Source organism: Artibeus jamaicensis, unplaced genomic scaffold, assembly GCF_021234435.1.
Source record: "Artibeus jamaicensis isolate MK-2021 breed Jamaican fruit bat unplaced genomic scaffold, CSHL_Jam_final contig_332, whole genome shotgun sequence".
Lineage (NCBI taxonomy): Eukaryota > Metazoa > Chordata > Mammalia > Chiroptera > Phyllostomidae > Artibeus > Artibeus jamaicensis.
In genome coordinates, this window is record NW_026521788.1 from 30,219,208 (window position 1) to 30,237,823 (window position 18,616).

At 54.9% G+C, this 18,616-nt stretch overlaps 1 protein-coding gene across 5 annotated transcripts in view; it reads left to right on the forward strand.

Annotated features, from left to right (window-relative positions):
- The first annotated feature begins 205 nt into the window (after window positions 1–205).
- Window positions 206–18,616, forward strand: part of ZMIZ1 (zinc finger MIZ-type containing 1) — a 228,497-nt gene continuing 210,086 nt past the window's right edge. For 4 of the 5 annotated variants that reach the window (XM_053663897.1, XM_053663901.1, XM_053663900.1 and 1 more), the window contains exon 1: window positions 207–542. The gene's annotated coding sequence lies outside the window, so the exon portion shown is untranslated. Of the gene's footprint in view, window positions 543–18,616 lie in introns of all 5 variants that reach the window. The other variant, XM_053663902.1, reaches the window with a different exon arrangement.

Genomic DNA, 18,616 nt, shown 5'->3' on the forward strand with positions numbered 1-18,616 from the left:
AGGGAAAGGCGAGGTGAAGAAAGGAAAAAAGGAAAGGGAAAGAGAGCGGCGAGTGCGCAGAGAGCGCGCGAGCGGAGCCGAGCGCCAGAGGCAGCGGCGGCTCCGCGCTCCGCTCCGCCTTAAATTCCGTACCGGCTTTTGCGGGAGGCCGGCGGCGCGGGGCCCTTTGGAAATAGAATAGCCAATGTAATCTGACACTTCAACTTGCTCGGCTCCGGGCGAGTTGATTCACTTACTCACCCCCTAACGCCGAGTTCCTTTTCACTGTCTGTGGACATTAAAAAAGCGAGCGGCGGCAGGCGCCCGGGAGAGCTAGCGGCCGGGCGGCGGGCGAGCGATCGGCGATCGGGCGGCCGAGCTATCGAGCAGCGCCCAGCGCAGCGCCGTGACCCCAGCCCAGGTCCGCGCGGAGCAGGAGCCAGAGCGGAGCTGATCTCGGCGCCCTCGCAGCGCTCCCCCGGGCCGGAGTCGGCCCTGCCCGCCGGTGGCGGAGGCGGCAGCGGCGCGTCCTCCAGCGGCAGCAGCGGCGCTCGCAGTGCCTGGTAAGTTTGTAGCCAGACCAGGGCGCCCGCTGTCCCCGGGCCTTCCTCCCGCTCCGGGTGTACTCCTGGGGTGCGAGCGCGGGGCGTCGGATGCTTGGGGCTTTTCCGTTTAAGGGTCTGCTGGGGACAGAAGAGAGCCAGGCGAGCGGCCGGCAACCTGGCTCCGCTCCGCTCTTCTGTGGCGGCTGGGGGCCGAGGCCCGGGCGACCCGCGAACGCCAGGCTGCTCGGAGCCGGCTTGGGCTGCGAGCGGGGGCCGGGGCTCCTCGGGTGTGCGGAGCTTGAGTAAGGCTGTGCGCGCGCGGACCTGGTGCCCGCCTCCTGCCCGTGCGCCCGCAGCTTTAGTTCTGTACTACACCGGGGGCCGGGCAGGACAGGGATTTGGAAAGGCGGGAGGGAGGAAAGGACCGGGCTAGGATCCCCGCCGTCTCCCTCTCCTCCTTTGGGGAGACTCGAAGTTGCTCCTGTGTGTGAAAACAGCCAGGAAGGGAAGGCGCCAGATTTTGGGGTGGCAAGGGATGGTGGTGTTAAGTTGTGCATCTGAATTTCCAGGGAAAACGCACACTTTTGTAAATGGGAAGTGGGGGTGCGGTTAAGTTGTTTGTGTGTGAATTGCCTGGGGAGGCTCTGCGCACCGTAAGATCGGGGAACGTCGCGGGGTGTGTGTAGGCGCTCCCTGTAGGTCTTTAGAAACCGAAGGGGCATTAAGGGCAACGCCTGGACGGGGCTGCCCCGGCCAGCAGCGGAGTCGGGAGGGAAGATGTGCGTGTGTGCGCGCGCGCGTTGCAAATACGAAAGTAATTTCCCCGTGTTCTTTCTTCCTCTTCGCCTCCGGCGGCGGCCCCGGGGGAGTGGGAGGTCGGCCGGGGCGGAGGTTGGGGTGCCGAGCCGGGCTGGGGCTGGAACTGGGGTGGAAGTCGGGCTCTGGAAGCTTGTTTCACATTCCTGGCGTCTAGGTTGGGGAGAAAACAGTGGGGAGCGCGGCCTCGGCGTCTGGGGCACAAGCAGCGGGCGCACGTCGCCCCCTCACCGGGGACATCTGTCCAGGAAGCCAGCCGGGCTGGGAGAGGGCCCAGTGTGGAGGGCAGGATCCCCGCCCCGGAGCCGCGGGGGCGCGGGCGAGGGGCGGCAGCCTTCTCGGCCATTGTGCGCCAACAGATTTTCACGGGAGACTGCCCCGGAACCGCCGGAGATGGCCGGGAGCCGGCCTCAGCCCGGGGTTTAAAAGACACTCCAGGAATGTAAACAACCCCGGCGGGAGCGCGCCATGGCAGTGGGCCGGGGCCCCCCACCCCTCCCTGAGGGACAGCCCTGTGGCGGGGCCACCCGGCTTTCCCCCTCTACCTGCCGCAAACTTTTTCTTCCTCTGCTTCCCTTACCACCTCGCCCCTCCGGCGGGGCACACAGCGAGAGCCACTCCCCCGGTGGGAGCCTAGGGCGTCTGGCACCCAGTGACGGACCCCAGAGGCTTGGCCAACGGGCCCCCTGCTTGGGTGTCCAGAGTCCCGGCTGCACCTACCTGCGAAGCGCCAGCTTCTAGGGCAGACAGTGCCCGAGTAAATGGGGCTCCGAGAGCTTGCTCGCCTGCCTCCCTTCCTCCCTCCCTCCCGCTGCTCCTTCCCCCGCTCTCCCCCTTCTCCTCTCCCCTGACTGCTTTTCCAATGCCCTGACATGAGGGAGGAAGATTTAACTTGGCAGCCCAAACAAATGTTCTCTCAGAGGTCCTCCAAGAAGCTGGCGGCTGGGCTGGCAGAGTGAGGGCACTGCTCCGCCAGCCTTTTCCTCCTCTCTGCTCTGCCATGGTCATTTGGAGCCCCCTGGGTAGACTGCTCAGGGCATGGGAGAGTAAGACCCAACTCTACAGATTTAAAAGGTCAGTGGGAAGCCTCCGGTAGAAGCCACTGGCTTGGTGCTGGGTTGGAGCCACCCGCAGTTGCCTTTTGGTGCCAAGGGTTTTCTGGAGGACTTTCTTGAGCAACAGTTTGTCCCTCTGCTGCAACCCAGGGACATGGCCTGGTGGACCAGAGGGCTAACCAGTGCTGTCTCCTCCTCCCTGTGGGTGTGAAGACAGGCTGGTTACACAGGTCAGGGCAGGAGGCCAGAGGCTGTTCCCAGAGGTGCCTGGCTTTGCTTTTTTTTTTTTTTTTTTTTTAAGGTGGAGATAAAGAGGCAGGCACTGGGGCTGCAGAATGGGCAGCTTGGCTGGCAATGAACTCCAACTTGCCTTCACTGGCATTTGTATGGTCTGGGGAGTTTAAAAGTTGCTTGTAAGCTCTCTGTGAAGTTTAGAAGAGGGAGCAAGTCCCTCACTTTCTCTGTCCTGGTTGCTTTTGGAGGGGGTCCAGAGTGGGGGGAATTCCTGGCCCCTTGCTTGCTCACTGCTTGGCCTCAGTGGTGTGGTTTGTGAATGCCCCAAGCCTCGTGCTGACCTTTCTTAATTCAAGTTGAGGATGTTGAAACACCAGCATCAAACAAAAGACACATTGAAGCTGTATCTGCCACAGAGCACGTGTAACTTGGGGCCAAGGGAATGCATTTGGAGGGAGATGGTGTTTTCTTCTGAGTTTTATGATTTTGGTTGTGTTCTGTTTCTCCCGAAAGGACAGAAGCATCTCCTTGTCCCAAGTCACGAGGTTATGAAATGCTGTTTTCACATGTAAATCTCCAAATGTTAGACTTCTGAGAGTTGGTGGTAGTGACTTGGTGGGGGGGGGGGTGGAGCAGTAGGGAGATTTCAAAAGTTTCAAATGGTTTTTGGATTGAGTTTTGAGGCGTTCAGCGTATGGCTCACAGAAGGGTTGCTAATAAGAAATTGCTGGACTTAGAGAAATTTTAATTAACTAGCCCTGTCTGTGCAGAACAAGGATTGCTGGCTTCATTGTGGGGACAAAATGTCCCTTTTTTCCTTCTAAGGAAAGAGGGAAGGAGGATCCTGCTCTTTACAGCCAGGAGCAAAGTGAACAAAGGTCCAGAAACTGTGGGGTTTGGCCACAAAACCTGGGTCCTGTCTCCCTCCCTCTCTCTCTCTCACACACACACACACACACACACACACACACACTTCCATGGCGACAGTCACACATTACCACCATTCATGGTGCCCCACCATGGCTAGGTGTCCATCGCCAACTCATTTGGGAAGATTGCAGAGGGAAGGACCCTCAAAGAAGAGCTGCAGACTTCATTTTTTTTTCCTGATTGACAGAGATGGTGGATAAGGAAGGAAGACACTTTGAGGCCTGCTGTGTCCTGAGAGTTTTGTCATAAGAGTACCCATGTGTGAAGCCGCTGATACTAACTTCTCTGGCCTTGGCCAGGGTCCAGTAGGCAGCTGTGATCCCAGCCTCAGGGAGAGATGTTGCTCTAAGAAATTCGGGAACCAACAAGTTAATTTCCGGAAGCTTCTCTGGGCACTCTGTCACGGAACCAGGAAGCAGGGCCTGCCAGGCCATGACTGGGTCCCATACATTTTCATTCATAACTTCGCTCCCAAGAGCCCTTGCCTGGCTCCTATCGCTACCTCATCTTTATGAGGTTCCTTAGATTTTGTGTGGACAACAAAGGCCGGGCTGCTGTAATTACCCTGGACACTGCTATAGTCTTGCCTGGTGACTACTCTGGTTTCTCAGCAGGACACAGTGGCCTCAGCCCACGCCCTGCAGGGCGGTGATCTTTGTCCCTAGAGCCCGAAAGGATGAAGGGAGGGAGAGCCTGACGGGGCTGTAAGCTCCACAGATGGTTCTGAGGTTGGGTTCTCCCCTCCGGGACGATACAGGGTGGCAGAAAAGAACCAGTCCCAGGCGCAGGCTTTGGAAAAAGAGTCCAAAAACTCGTCATGATTATGTGGATCTTCTCTGCTACCTGAGGAGATGGGGAGGAGGTGTCAGGAGGCTGTAGATGGCTGGCTCCTGTGGGCCGGTAGTTTCACTCTGCTGGGCCTCAGTCTCCTCATTTGTAAAATGGATCCAAAGGCAAAATCTCTCATCTACTTGATTGCTGTGAAGATGAGACAGATGTTGTCACAAGAGCCCTGGGCATGTGTCCTCCAAAAGCCTGGTAGGCACTGGGCACAGAGTGAATGATCGAGCACAAAAGGATTAGACTGGGATGCTAGAAGCATTTTCCAGATGCTGCTCTTCCATCCAAGCCGACTCCCTGACAACTTACTGTCTAGCCCTGGCTTGCATGCCTCTAATGACACGGTTCTCACCACCTGCGGGCAGCCCCAGCCTTTAATGGACAGGCCTGGCTGTTATCATGCTCTACTACTGCGTGGCGTACCTTCTGGAAATCAACCCCTCCTGACTCTCACTCTGGTAGAGGTGAGGTGCTAGGGGCCCTCCACACCACAGATTCGTTCTTTCCTGAATGATCACAGATTCAAGATCAGTGTCCAGGTGAGCCATAGTGATGTGAGATGGGGGGACACCCTCTAAGTGGCTGTTTCCAGCCTTATTGGGAGTGACCTGTGGGAACGGGGAAGGGTCTGCTTTCCGTCCTCTGTCTTTGTGTGCTGGTTTTGCCTCCTGGCACTTTCTGTCCTTGGATCAGGCATGAAGAGAAGGAAGGGGATGCATAGCAGGGGGTGGGGTTTGGTCAGGGGTCCAGCATGGATGCCGTAGCTATTTCCTGAGAGTCCGCAGTGTGAAGCCTATGGCCAGCGAGAGACTCAGAAATGTGTAAGACAGTTCCTGTTTCTTTGGAGTTTACAGTCCACTCAGAGCAGGAAGATCAGTCCAAATAAATAATTAACCACTATCAGCTGGCTGCCTGCCATGGGGCACACGATGACATTAATAATCATGGCCCCTTGCCTTTGTGTGGCATTGGTGGATTTGAAAGCACTTTCCAACTTCAACGAACTCTAACAGTAACAGTGGAAGCTAGGTTCTATTTGCAGTGCCTCCCATTTCACAGAGAAGAAAACTGAGATTCGCAGAGCTGACACGGCTGTGGCTAAGCCAAGACTCAGCTTCAGGCCTTCCAGATGCCAGCACTCCGTGCTGTCGCCTCCCCAGCCACCAGCTGGACAGGATACTGTGCCGGAGCTGGTGTGGACCCCAAGAATAGGGGTGGGGACCTGAGGTTAAGAAGGAGCAGCTGTTCCCAGGAAAGGTACAGGTGAGCCTCACCTGTCCCTTCTCCCACTTTTGGCAGCACACAGTCCACCCCACCAGCCAGCTGTGCCCCTGAGCTTGCTTTGAACCCCAAATCCTGCCGTGACTTCCTGGGTACACGTGTTTGTGCGTGGGCCTTCACCGCCATCCCTGGCCCTGGAGCAGGAAGCAGAACTGCTCGTAGGCCCCAGGTTCCTGTGAGGCCCAAAGCTTTTCCCTGCGCTGTGATGGTTTCTATAGATACAGACATTGACTCAACCTGCCCCTCCTCCGGCTGAGTCAGTGCCCAGGCCCAGTGGGGTTGCTGTCCTGTGGAAGCCCTTGGGTTCCTTCTGCACCCTACACAGCTTACCTGCTGCCCAGGACCTGTGCCTGATTTTCTGAAGCTCATCTGAGCGCCGCCCCAGGACAAGGCTGCATCAGGTGGGGTCCAGAGCAGGGAGCAGCTGGGCGGGCTGACCTGGCATCTCCCCAGGAAGCCTGGCCCAGTTTGGCACACCTGCACAGGTAATGACTGTAGCCTGGGAAGGCCCCGGGCCCCACCTGTCAGGCCCAGCTGCTGGGGTTACTACAGGACCGTGCTGGGGGAGGCCAGGGTGTCTGAGCTAATTAGATTTCTTAGATTTCAACGCGCCCCTAATCCTGTTAGCCTGGCTGTAATTGTAACCACTTGAAGGTTTCAGCTATGGCAGGCTGTTGAGGACAGACGGTGCGGGGACCGGAGACTGTCTTCCAGGTCTCTGAGGTGGGGGCCTGCGTGACGGTAGGTCGTATGCTTTTTCTGTAGAATCTTAGCATCACAGACTGTCAGAACTGGCACGGCCCTTAGAGATCATCAGCTTCAGCCCTTCACTGGACAGATAGGGAAACTGAGGCCACCTGGCCTGGAGCCTCAGTGACTAGTGGTGGCAGGGTATCGGGGGCTTGCGGTGGTCTGACTTTGTGATCTTTGTCCCTGGAGATTTCAGGACAGGTCTAGAATTGCCCAAGGGCTAGTGAACCCTCCAGATGCATTTTCCCCAGAAATAGGGGCTGGGGGCTTCATTTGTCCTGAAGACTGTTCCCCAGCTGGCATTACCTATTACAAACATCTCTCTCTCTCTCTCTCTCTCTCTCTCTCTCTCTCTCTCTCTCTCTCTCTCACACACACACACACACACACACACACACACACACACACACACACGAATTCTGGGGCCCCCAGGGTTCTATCTGCTGGCCAGGGTGTCTGCAGAGGACAGATGCCTGCCTCTCCCAGGCAGGGGGGCTCTCTCCCTTCTCTCCCACCAGTCTTGCCCAGGTTCTTGATCTTTTGGAGGGTCCAATTCCGTGCAGATGATTGCTTTGCCAAAAAATGGCAAAGCTATTGTGATTGGGGTGGGGGGGATCTATTAAAATATAATCTTTTTGTACTTTTCAGTGGCTCTTCCAAAGTCATTTTTTGGTGTCTGGCTTTCATGGAAACTGCACCCACTGCCATCCTTTCCCTGCCCCCCCTCCATTCCCATTTCCCAACAACTCTCATCATCCGCCCACAGACACTGGGCTTAGGGCAGCGAGGGGGGAGGGGTGGCCGTGCTGCCTTCCAAACCCCTGCCCTGGGGAGTCCCAACCAGCAGTTAGAGCCTGTCCTCCTTTTTGCTTTGGAGCACTGGGAAAAGATGTCTGAACCCTCCTTCTACTCTGGAAGCTCCCTGGCTCTGTGTTGCCCCTCTAAGAATGTGGTATAGCATTGGGGGCTACAGGGTTTACCTAGTCTGACCTTCCCTTTTCTCACCCAAGACACCCAACTATGGAAACAATTGACCATATACAAGGACAGCAGCAAATTGGTGACAGAGCCAGGACCTGGAACCCCGTTCTTCAGCCCATTGGTTTATTAAACATTTATTGAGCATTTATTGCTGGCCAGGCGCAGCTCTGTCAGCCACTCTTCAGAGCTCATAAAGAAATGCTGTTCTTCTTTGACTTGGAAGGGCCAGCTAAACTTGGAGGGCAGGGCTTGTTTCTGAACTCTCAGGGTAAGAAATAAGGGACATTTTCAGCAGTACCCCCAGGTTCGACCCAGGATCTCAGCATATTTTTGAAAAGTAACAGTATATTGATTGCATCGCAGATTTAAGGGAAGTAAAACCTGAACCCTCTAGGGAGGGCACAAGGTGTCTCATCTGCCCAGGCCTCTTCCTCACCTGCCCACCACCCCCAACCCCACCCAGCCCTCTAAGTGCTGTTTTCCATCCTCTGCAGGGATAATGGTCCCTGCTGCTTTCGTCCCTGCCATCATTTCCTCCATGGATGGAAAAGCAGGGAAGGAGCACTCTTGCAGGAACTCTGGGAGTCACCTGCTTCAGGCCCAGGTGGCAGCATGTGAGGAAGAGCCAGTGGGCTCAGGACAGGACTGGGGAAAAGATGCCAGGTACCTGGCCCTTGCCCAGGCTGCTGTCTGTAGCCCAAACTCCTACCCAGCTTCCTGGTGAATTTGACTAAAGCTGGGGAACAAGGCAGACGGCTCGGACAAGCCAGCACCCTGGCTGAGGGGACAGACTGGGTCCAAAGACCTAGGGAAGTGTCCTGAATCACTTACTTGGCCTTTGCAAGCAGGGAGGGCCCTTGGAGGGTCTCTGTCCAACCCTAGAAGGGACCGGCCGAAGGTCACACAGTGAGATAGATCTCTCGCACCTGGGTGTCTTTAGCAAGGGGGTGCTGAGTGGTCTGGGTGGGGAGGAATTGAAGTTTCCATTGATGTGCTTCAGGGCTCCTGCTGTTATGAACTTCTTTAAAACAGTTTGCCAGAGTCTACTGTCAATATCACAGCAGCCAGAATTTCTTGGGCAACTAATTTGTTTTAGGCTCCTCTTAGACTTCCTGGGTTCAACTCTCAGCTTTACCCTTTGTGATTTCTGTGATTCTGAGAAAGTTATGTTTAGCATCTCCAGCTTGGGTCTCCACATCTGCAAAACAGACTTGCTAATCATATAAACATAACACACAGCCTTCGCCACAGGTTGAGAAGATGGAGCACAGACCTGTCTGTGCACAGACCTTGCACATAGCAGACATTCAAGAAATGGTAGTAGCCTCAGTCATTGTCGTGACCACTGCTCTCATGCAGGTGTTAGTATTCTATTATCTCCAACTTACAGATGAGGAGACTTGGGTCAGGTAGACTGCCCAAGGCCACCTGGTATCTCAGGACCAACTAAAGCCAGGCTGGGAAGGTGGTCCTTAGACAGGGAGACCATCCTCTGGACAACACCGTGGACAACACAGGCTTCCAGCCCCCCAGCCCCCCAGCCCCCCAGCCCCCGCAGCCCCTGCAGTTATTCACAGTTTCCCCTTCGTAGCAGAAAGGATGGTCAAGTTATCTCTGAGAGCTGAAACACCCTCCCCCCCACCTTCTCTCCTTCCCCTGAAAATCCAAGTTGGGTTAAGCCTACCTGTGAAGCCCATTTTTCCCTTAGAGAGCCTAGAGGGGTCATGGGAAGGTGGAGATTTGCATATAGATTTGCATATCTGGGTTCCTACCTCAGAACCTTGCTTTCCTACCTGTAAGTTAAGGCTAGTGATAATACCCACCTCCCTCTTAGTCTTTTCCTTGGTGGAGCAGAGGAGGGCATGGTGGGACCGGGACTTGTGAGCCATGAACTGCTGTGGAGCATCACTGTGAATTGGAACTAACTGTGGGACCTTAGGCTGGTCACAGACCCTGCCTCTGCCTCAGTCTCCTGATTTGAAAATCATGAGCTGAGACCACATGAAGGTTTCCCAAAGTGGGTTCTCAGGAACACCAGTCCACAAAAGGAAGGATTGCAGACACATCTTCCCTCCCCTGGGAAATGGGCAACTCTTTGCCTCACCCAGCATTTCCCAAACTCGACTACACTCCTTCCACCTCCCTTTCTAATGCAAAATAAGTCTTGAAGATAGCAGTGGAACATCTTGGGAAATGCCAAGCTGGATGGTCCCTTTCAGCTCTGGCATCCACGGTGTTGTCCCAGAGGATGGTCTCCCTGTCTAAGGACCACCTTCCCCGGGGGACCACTCATGCTGGCAAGGATGAGGACAGCTTCCACGTGGACAGAAATCTCCCCCAGTGTGCTTTCTTGGCACTGCTTCTTGCTCCTGCCCCACTCAACCCTTCAGGTCTCTATCAGTCTCTCTGGCCTCTGTTTCTCTTATTGTCACCAGACCACAGATCTGTTTGTTGGGCAGTTCCAAAAGCAAGGCCAGCTTGCCAGAGGGGTGGCACCTCTGCCATGTCCCTAGATATGGGCCTCAAAGACTTCCAGCTGTCAGCAGGAAGGGCTTTGAACCTGTCCTTCAAGGGTTGTGAGCCCCTAAACCTACTATATCACACCTTTGCGAGCATGTATTTTTCTGCAGTGAGGAATGATCCACAGCCTGTTCAGATCCTTCAGTCAGTTTGGATGCCTGAAAGCAGTGTGTAAGAACCTTGGCCTTCATCGGAGGGTCTAAAAGGACCCTGGCCCTTGAGTGGAACAGGCCTGTTGTGTTGTCTTCCCCCACCTCCCGCCCACAAAGCCTGTCATTCCAACTCATTTGTGCCACCTCCTGAGCCACGGATGCTTGTATGTATAACTCTTGCGGGTGCTAATGAGGAAACTGAGGCTGTGGGAGGGGAGGGGACCTAACCAAGTTCACTAACCCTGGGACACAGACCTGAGGGTGGGCCGCCTGGCCTGGCCGACCTCATTGCTGAAACTGCTCAGTCTTGTCCTCTATGAGAGGCCAGAGTGGCAGGTAAATATCCCCCAAAGAGCTAGGTAGGGATGAGGGTGAAGGGAGGAAGTTCGTGCCCACTCCCTCCCCTAGGAAGGCTAGCGGGACTGGGTTAAGACTGAACCCTGTGTCAGGAAGCTGATTTCAACCCTGATGACTGCACTGCCTGTGTAATCACTCCGGTTAATGTTTCTTCCTCATGAGCCATGGGGCACACAGACATTTACACACAGAGAAGCACTTGAGAGTGCTGGTATGAATCGGTTATGAGCCCTTAGCTGAGGGTGTTGTGCTGCTGTTAGTAGCGAGGGGCGCCCAGGCCCTGGGGAGGGCTGTGGCCCAAGCTGGGTGCTCATGCTGGCAGGCCCACAGGGTGACCGTGGAGGAGTCGCTGGCAGGCCCACAGGGTGACCATGCAGGAGTCGTGTTACCTCCCGGGTTCCCAGTCCTCGTGTCCCTGCCCTTCTGGGATTCTAAGGAGTGGGCTTTGTGGCTGGCATGGCATGCGGTTAGGAGACTCCTTGTTCATCAGCCTCCCTGCTTTGCTCCAGGATCCCCTGTGCTTCTGATCCTGAAAAAAGAGAGGAATCATCTTGTGTTATTCCTCGTCTGGTGTTTGGAGATGGTGCCACGGCTGTGAAAGGAGCTTCCTTGAAGCCGCGAGTTCAGTATTGATTTACTTTCTGCAAAAGGACGCTGATTCCTCCAACCCACCCCAGCCCGGTTGACACCTTCATTTTTGCTTGTGCTTCATCTGCAGGGTTGATCTCTTCAGGCAGAAGGAGTGGAGCTGCTTTGGGGGTTGGAATGCTTGTGGGCCCCAGAATTCTTAGAGCTTACTGCCTTATGGATGGCTACCCTCCTAGGTAGCTCCCTAGAGGTGTCTGGGTCAGCATGATATCCCCTCCTCCTGCCCTCTTCCCCGACCCCACCACTCCTTGCTACCACCCAGGGGTTCCAGATACTCCTATTCCTGATATTCATGGGACCTTTGATTCTCATGATTGCAAAGGAGCTTGGTGGTTATTACCTCATCTGATGCCCGTTACACAGCATATGCACAGAACATCTTCTGGTGTGGGTTAGCACACCTCCAGGGACAGGCTGCGCCCTGCCTCCTAGCAGCCCCCGCTACCTAGGAAGTTCTACCTTTTATGGAGCCTGGAAGGGTGCCTTCCCTACTTTTCATCTCGGGACCATGTGCAATATGGTGAACTCGGGTCTCAGGGACGCTCCTCCATACCCTGTGTCAGGGCTATATCCCCAGAGGCCTCTCCTTTCCACACTGAGTCCAAGGCTGGAGTGGGCAGCGTGGGCCACCTGCAGGGAATGGACTTCTCTCTCCTTATTATCTCCACCTCTGGTAAGAGCCTCGGCAGCCTGGAGACCCTGGGGAGAACTCTGACCCAAGCTCTGAGCTGGCTTCCCATGCTGGCAGGCCCTGACCTGGAAACGGTCTAACTCAGGTTTTGAAACATGAAGGTAGGCTGGGGAGGTCCCAACAGTGGCTCGTTGGGGTCCAAGGGAACGAATGTGCCCTGGTATCTGCCAGATGGTTCAAGAAGGCTGTCTTCCTACCTTCTCCCATCTTGCTCACCTGCCACTGGAACTGGGGCTTCTTGCTTGGAGGGGAACCAGGGAGCTGTGAGTAGGTGCTCCCTCCCTGTCTGCCTCCACCTACCTTGGTACCAAGTCCGTCTCTGCCTGGATGTGCTCCCTGCCACTGTCTCAGGGAACATCCTGACTACGTGTCCTGAGGCCCTAGAGACCTGGCGTGTCTGCAAAGAGCACTAGATTTGGAGTCTGAAGTGGTGGCACTGCCTCCTCCTGACAGTCTCCCTTGGGGCTATTGCAGGAGTCGGAGGAGAGGACCAGCACTCTGCATGCTGCACAGCGTCCCAGAGGCAGGGAGTGTAATGTTTTATTACCCTGTGCAGTGACGATAATGTCAGCACAGAAAGGCCTTGGAGATCATCCAGGCCAACCCTCTTGTTTAGCTGCTGAGTCTGTCCCCAACAGGGACAGAGGCCTCCCCAGGGTCACAGGGCAAGTCTGTGGCAGAGCTGGAGCTAAAACCCAGGCAGCCTGACCATCAGCCATGCCCAGCCCCTGCCTTACCATTTGACAGAAACCCTTTGCTGCAGTGAGACACAGGGAAGTCCCCCTGTGTCTGTGGCACCAGGCTGGTCTGGGACTTACTATCCACATGTCACAAACCTTCCAAGCCTTACGCTGCTGGCCGTGCTCACTGGAGCACTGAGCCCAGGGGCACGCCGATGTTCCCTGGAGTCCCCATGAGACAGCTGGCTCCCCCAGCCTGGGGCCCCTGCCCTTTGCCTCCTGGCTCTGGCTAAGCTGCCCCGTACTCTTCAAGCTATTACCTAGGACGGAAACAGGATTTCCAGGAGCCCGCCTGAGACCCCTTGCCCAGGTGTCTGACCCAGCTGGCCGCAGGCTGTTACCCTGGCATGGAACCATGACTTGAATTTGTGGCCCTGGTTTCAACCTGTTATGACCCCTCCTAGGGCTTCGAAGACCCAAAGATACCCAGACTGTTGGAGCAGGAGGAACCTGGGCAACCAGCTTTCTCATCCTCTCCTCATCCTCGTTTTCCAGATTAGGGAACTGAGGTCCAAAGAGGGAATGAAGCTGACTGCAAAGCCAACGCAATACCAGGTTCTCCCACCCTAGCCAGCTTGGCCACCTCCCGTCCCCTGTTGCCTGAGCTGAGTTCCTTGGGCTGCTCAGGCCTAGTATATATGGAACAGGGACAAACCTACAAAACCTCGGGCAGGCCCTCTGCCCTCTTTGGGCCTCTGCCTGCCCATTTGGTTCACCTCCCCTCAGGAAGATACCTGCCTGAGTCAGGCCACTCTAGAATCCCAGAGTTCGAGCAGCCAGGTGGCCCTTGATAACTAAACTGGCATTCTTATGACCTGCGCAGGCACAAGGAGGGAAGTTCTACTTCCCAGGGTGGTGCTGGGGAAGCAGGAAGGTGAGTTGGGGCAGAAGCCAGGCCAGCTGGCTCTGGTCTGAGCCTGCACAAGCCCCTGGGTGTCTCCTTCCCTCACCTTGGAGGTGGCTGGAGCCAGTGTTTGTCAGGTGGGCCTTGCTGCCACTGGATGCTGCCCACTCAGCCCTGAAGGCTGCCCAAGGCAGAGAGTGGAGTTGGGTGGGTGGGCAGTGCCTGTTGCCATGTCTCTTTTGCTACTTCATTGCTCAGAAGCCAAGAGTTAGCCGAACCCAAAACCTTAACCCAGCTGCCAGTACCCTCCAGAGCCCTGTGACGCCTGTGTAGGGCAGTTCTGGGGACTGCACATCAGCCATGCAGGGCTCAGACTGGTGAGGCCAAGGGTCTCATCTGCCCAGCATGGGGCCAGACCTGAGCCAAGTCCCCACACTCAGTGGGCAGAAGCCTCAGCCTGGTAACACCCTGCATGAGTCCCGTGTGATACTTAGGAGTGGTCAGCCTTCCCCGTCAGGCCCAGGAAGAGTGACTTGGGATGAGAGGACCTCTGGGGCTCTCTGGCCTGCTTGCTCATCTGTAAAATGGACAGGGAGTGCCCTCGTCCTGGGGCTCCCAGGAGTGAAGGCTGGGAAGGCAGTTTGCGCCTAATAAAACACTTGTTAGGACTGCCAGCTGGAGGCGAGCGCGGCCTCCGCCAGAAGGATGCCCCGGTGAACATCTTTTTCGGGAAATGAAAGCTTGAACCTTTTTAGAATGAGAATCTGGCTCCGTGTGTGAGAAATACCTCCCCTTGTTTCTAAGCAGTTTCCAGTGGCCAGGAACCCAGCTAGCCATCCGTCTGTGCCTCCCCGCCTGTCACCACTCCCAGTGAGTCTGGTGATGGGCTCAGCTCTGGGCACTGGAAGGGGCCCTGGCCGCTTCCCATCTGGAATACAGACCAGCTTCCTGACCTCTTCAGGCCCTTGTCTGTCTTTGCCCTCAGTTTCCCCATCTGTGTGTTGAGTCCCCTTCTAGCTGGGACTCTCTCAGGGAAGTCTGCTCCAGGCTAGGCAAGTCTTCCTACTCCATTCCCCCAAGATCAAATGATGTCTGTCTTACCTTTGCTCACAAAGTTCTCACTTTCATTACACAAGGGCCTGCCAGCTGTCACCGGGACTTTAGCCTTCATCGTGTGGACCGTGGCCTGAGTCTCGCAGCTCCTCCTTATCAGCAAGCCTCAGTTTTGTTATTTCCTCCACCTGGGGGCTCTCAGGTGTCCCCCTCTATACTCCGCCAGGTCTCTGTATTCTCCCCCACTGGACCGTCTCCTCCACAAAGTACCGGCCGGATCTTATGCCTGTATCCAGACAACAGAGCCGAGAAGGTGTCCATTAAAACTCTGAGAGCTAAATGATGGAATGGAGACCCTCAGCTCTCCAGATAGTTCCAATTATCTCAGCACATGGGTTTTGCTGTGTTCCCTTGCTGGAGTTTGGCTCAGTAGGTAGGATTTTTTTTTTAATCAATTTTTTTAGTAAGCTCTAAGGCAAGAACTGGTTTTCTATACTTTTGGTCAGGCCTCATCTTTCTAAACAGATGCCTTCCGACCTGCATTTTTGCATTTCCTTTGTTTACCTTGTTTGAGCAGCTACTTTTTTCCTTTTGGACTCCACATAGTAAATAGTGCCACCTCTCATTTTATTCAGATTTCTCGTATCCAAAAGGCAGCAAGAGTTAGTAGACATTCTACTTTGCTTGTTCGCTGCTTTGTTGTGTTTTTAGCCTTGTGTATTAGATTTTTTCTGCCTTTTCTTCCTGCCCGAATCCCAGCACTCCGCCTTCCCAGGGTTGGCTCAGCGTCTGCTGGGACCACCAAAGGTGATGGTGTCAGTTGTGTATCATACAGCTTGGGGGGCACTGACACTGTGGTCCTCGTACGTTGTACATACAGATTTCTAGTGGATGGTGGCAAAGTGTTTTGAGGAAGGGAAGCATGCTCAGATTCATACAAAACCACTATAAGGACTAGGAGCAGGGCTTCCATTGGCCCACTGCCCCAACCGAAACTCAGGAGTCACCCTTGACTCCTCCCCAGGTCTGCAGCCTATGCCATTGGGTTTCCAGGTCCTCACTGCCTTACCCAGAACCTGGCCTCTGAGAATATGAAGACAGCAAACTGATGCCTCTAGACTCCACCTTCCAAATGTTTTCAAAGCCACTCCTCCTCTCCACCCCAAGCTGCAGCCTTCTCCCCTCAGGTGTCTGCCTCCAGCCTCCCTTCTCCTATCCCTGCACTTGGCTGCCAGTATGACCTTAATGAAAAACACCTCTGATCCTATTACCTCCTCTGCTCTACTTAAAACTCCTTCATGACTTCCTACCACCTACAGTCTGGCACTCAGGGCCTGTTGTTCTCTGGCCCCAGCTGAACTTTCACTTGTGCGTACTTTGCACATTCTGTTCTCTGCTCTGTCTGCCTGGTGAACTCCTATGCATCCTGCAAAGCCCTGCTCAAGCCTTGGCTTATGCTTGTGCAGCAGCCAGATTAAGTGGAATGGTTCCCACCTTTGCTGCAGCTCCCCCAGCTCTGTTTTCTGACTGCTGTTAAAGCCCTTATCGGGCAGGGCCACAGTTCCCTTCAGGGTACCCCAGCTACCACATTTGGCATCTAGCAAACATTCCAGAATGCTTGTAGAATAGGTAATGAATAGATGACGGCTACACTTTACATGGAGTTGGTAGGTTTTGTGATTTAGAAATCTATCTATCTATCTATCTATCTATCTATCTATCTACCTACCTACCTACCTACCTTTGCATTCTAGGTGGATGCCTTGGAAGTGACTTGCATACTTTGTTTGAGAAAGACTTGAGTAACTTGCGCCCCAGACTCACAGCTGCCCATATACACGATCTAAGCCCTTGGCCCCTTCTTTTGCCCTCCCCCTTTCAAGTTAGAGCCAGAGGGTTGTTTGGGCCAGGCCTGGTTTCCAAGAGCGCCTCTTAGCTTGGGTTGTTTTGCCTAAAGCTGCCGAGGTCTGAGGCTACCGGGACATCTGCTGGACCCATGTCGTGCCCTCCTCAGGCTGGCTTCCTGGGAGAACTGGCTCAGCAGCAAGAACATGGCCAGAGTGCAGGTGCAGAGCTTCTTAGGCAAGACTGTCTGAGCAGGGCCAGGGGCTGGAGCCTCATACACATAGCCTATGCACCAGGCAAGTCTGCAGACAAATGGGCCCCAGCTTGCCTTGGTGTTGGGAGACGTTGGAGGGAGGGCCACCGCTGTTGGATAAATATGGGTGTTCAGACCTGCCTAGGCACATCCTTGGGCTACATCGGTTAGAGGCATAGAACAGCATTTCACTGAGCTGGGAGTTGCCAGATGTCAGCCAGAGGATGACAAGGAGGGATGCTTGAGAGTCTCCACAGACCTGGCCTGAGACTTGGCCCCTCCAGTCTTTGCTAGAAGCAGAGCACAGGCCATAGGAGGCTTGGGGGTCCCCAGGCCTGCCTGACCTCTGTCCTGCCCATCCCTGATGGTCATATCTCCTCCTCGACCTTGGCAGCTCCTCAGGACATGGGGTAAGAGGACCAGTCTGACTGAGATCAGAACTTCTATGCTAGCTGTCCCACTGCAAATGCAAATTTCACTCCGCATTATCAGGCTCCAAGCTTACATCCCTGGGAACATCCATTGTATACCAGGTGAAGTTGGTGACTTAGGGTCGTCACAATAGCCCTCAGAAGTGGGTGGTGTTACCGCTTTTTAACCAAAAGGAAGCTGGAGCTCAGAGGGGTAAAGTTGCTTTAGGCCCCACAGCCACTAAGGGGAATCTGGTTTCTTTCTCCCTACATCTGACCCCATCTTGATTTGTTTTTAAAATGCATGCCTGTTGGTATGAATGAGTAACCCTATGGGCATAGTTACCAGCCCTGCTTCTGGCTGAAGCACCTGGGCAGGTGCCCAGGCCAGGGATGTGCTGGACAGCAGCAGCCACGGCGCCTGGAGCAGCTGGGGGGTACATTGATGCTGAGGAGAGCGTCTCTAGTCCATGGCTAGAACATTGGCATGTTGTGTCATTCTCCCCCACACAGCTGGAGCCGATGGGCCCACTGTTCCCTGCACACTTGGGTACGTGCAGGACGAGGGCCACAGAGAACTGGAGATGCCACCTGTGAGCCCAGCACTACAGGCAGCAGCATTGCTCACTTTCTCAAAGATGAACTTGGCTAAGGGTTTCTTGTCTTCTCTGATTTCCTCTCAGCTGGGTGGGGCTCGGTGCTCTTGGAGTCTCTGCCTCACTCAAGAGGAAACAGTGGTCCTCTCTGGGCCCTGAAAACCTAGGGTCTAGGAAACCTGGGACTGAAGTGTTGGATCAGATGGGAGTCAGAAATTGGGGGCGCTTGCTGGGCATGTCAGCCAGATGTGTTCTTCATCTGTTCACGGGGTAACCCCTGGCTTTGGAGGGCCGCGCCTGGAGTGGGGAAACAACTGGCTGTTCCCGGGACAGAGTCCAGACCTTCCTCCTCCTTTGTCCCTCTCCTGGTCCCCTGACCCAACCCAGCCCCCAATTCTCTTTTCTCACGTGAATGTATCCCATGTGTGTGCACACTAGTCCCTGGTTTTGAGGTGGGGGGGCAGGTTGTAGAGACACGATGAGCCTGAGTATAATTTTATTTATATGGTTCTCCTTTCAGACCGTCACAGTAAATCTATTTTTCTTGTCACTTTGTAAATCATTATGCAGGATTAAGCGTTTTACCAGCTTTTAAGGCTTCTGGAGCCATCAACAACCCCAGCTCTTTTCCATCCAGCCTTCTGAACAGGCCCCACTGCTCTGGCGCTGGCCTCATTGCTGTTTCTTTAGGCCTGAGCCGTTGGACTGAAAGTGGGGACCTGGGAGATGCTCACTCACCAGCTCACCCATTTTCCATTTTGTTGACGGAACGAGCTCAGGAAGGACAGGGACTTCCTGGCCCGGTGCATATGCCGCTTCGCTTTTTTCTGGTGCCCCTGAAGTAGTGCAGACGGAAGCTGCTGACAGTGATGGGGGCACTGCAGTTGGAAGGGTTTTCCTTGTCACCCACGGTAGCCTGGGTATCTCTCCCCACCCCATGGCTGTGGCCAGATTGCTCAAGAACCAAAGAGAGCCTCAGCTCTAAAGAGACTTAAAGAGCAGGATCAAGGTGGGCAGCCCAAATATGCCTACAGCCAGTGGAGGGAGGGCCTTCTGTTCCCTCCTGGGGTGCAGGACCAAGGACACAAGCTGGGGT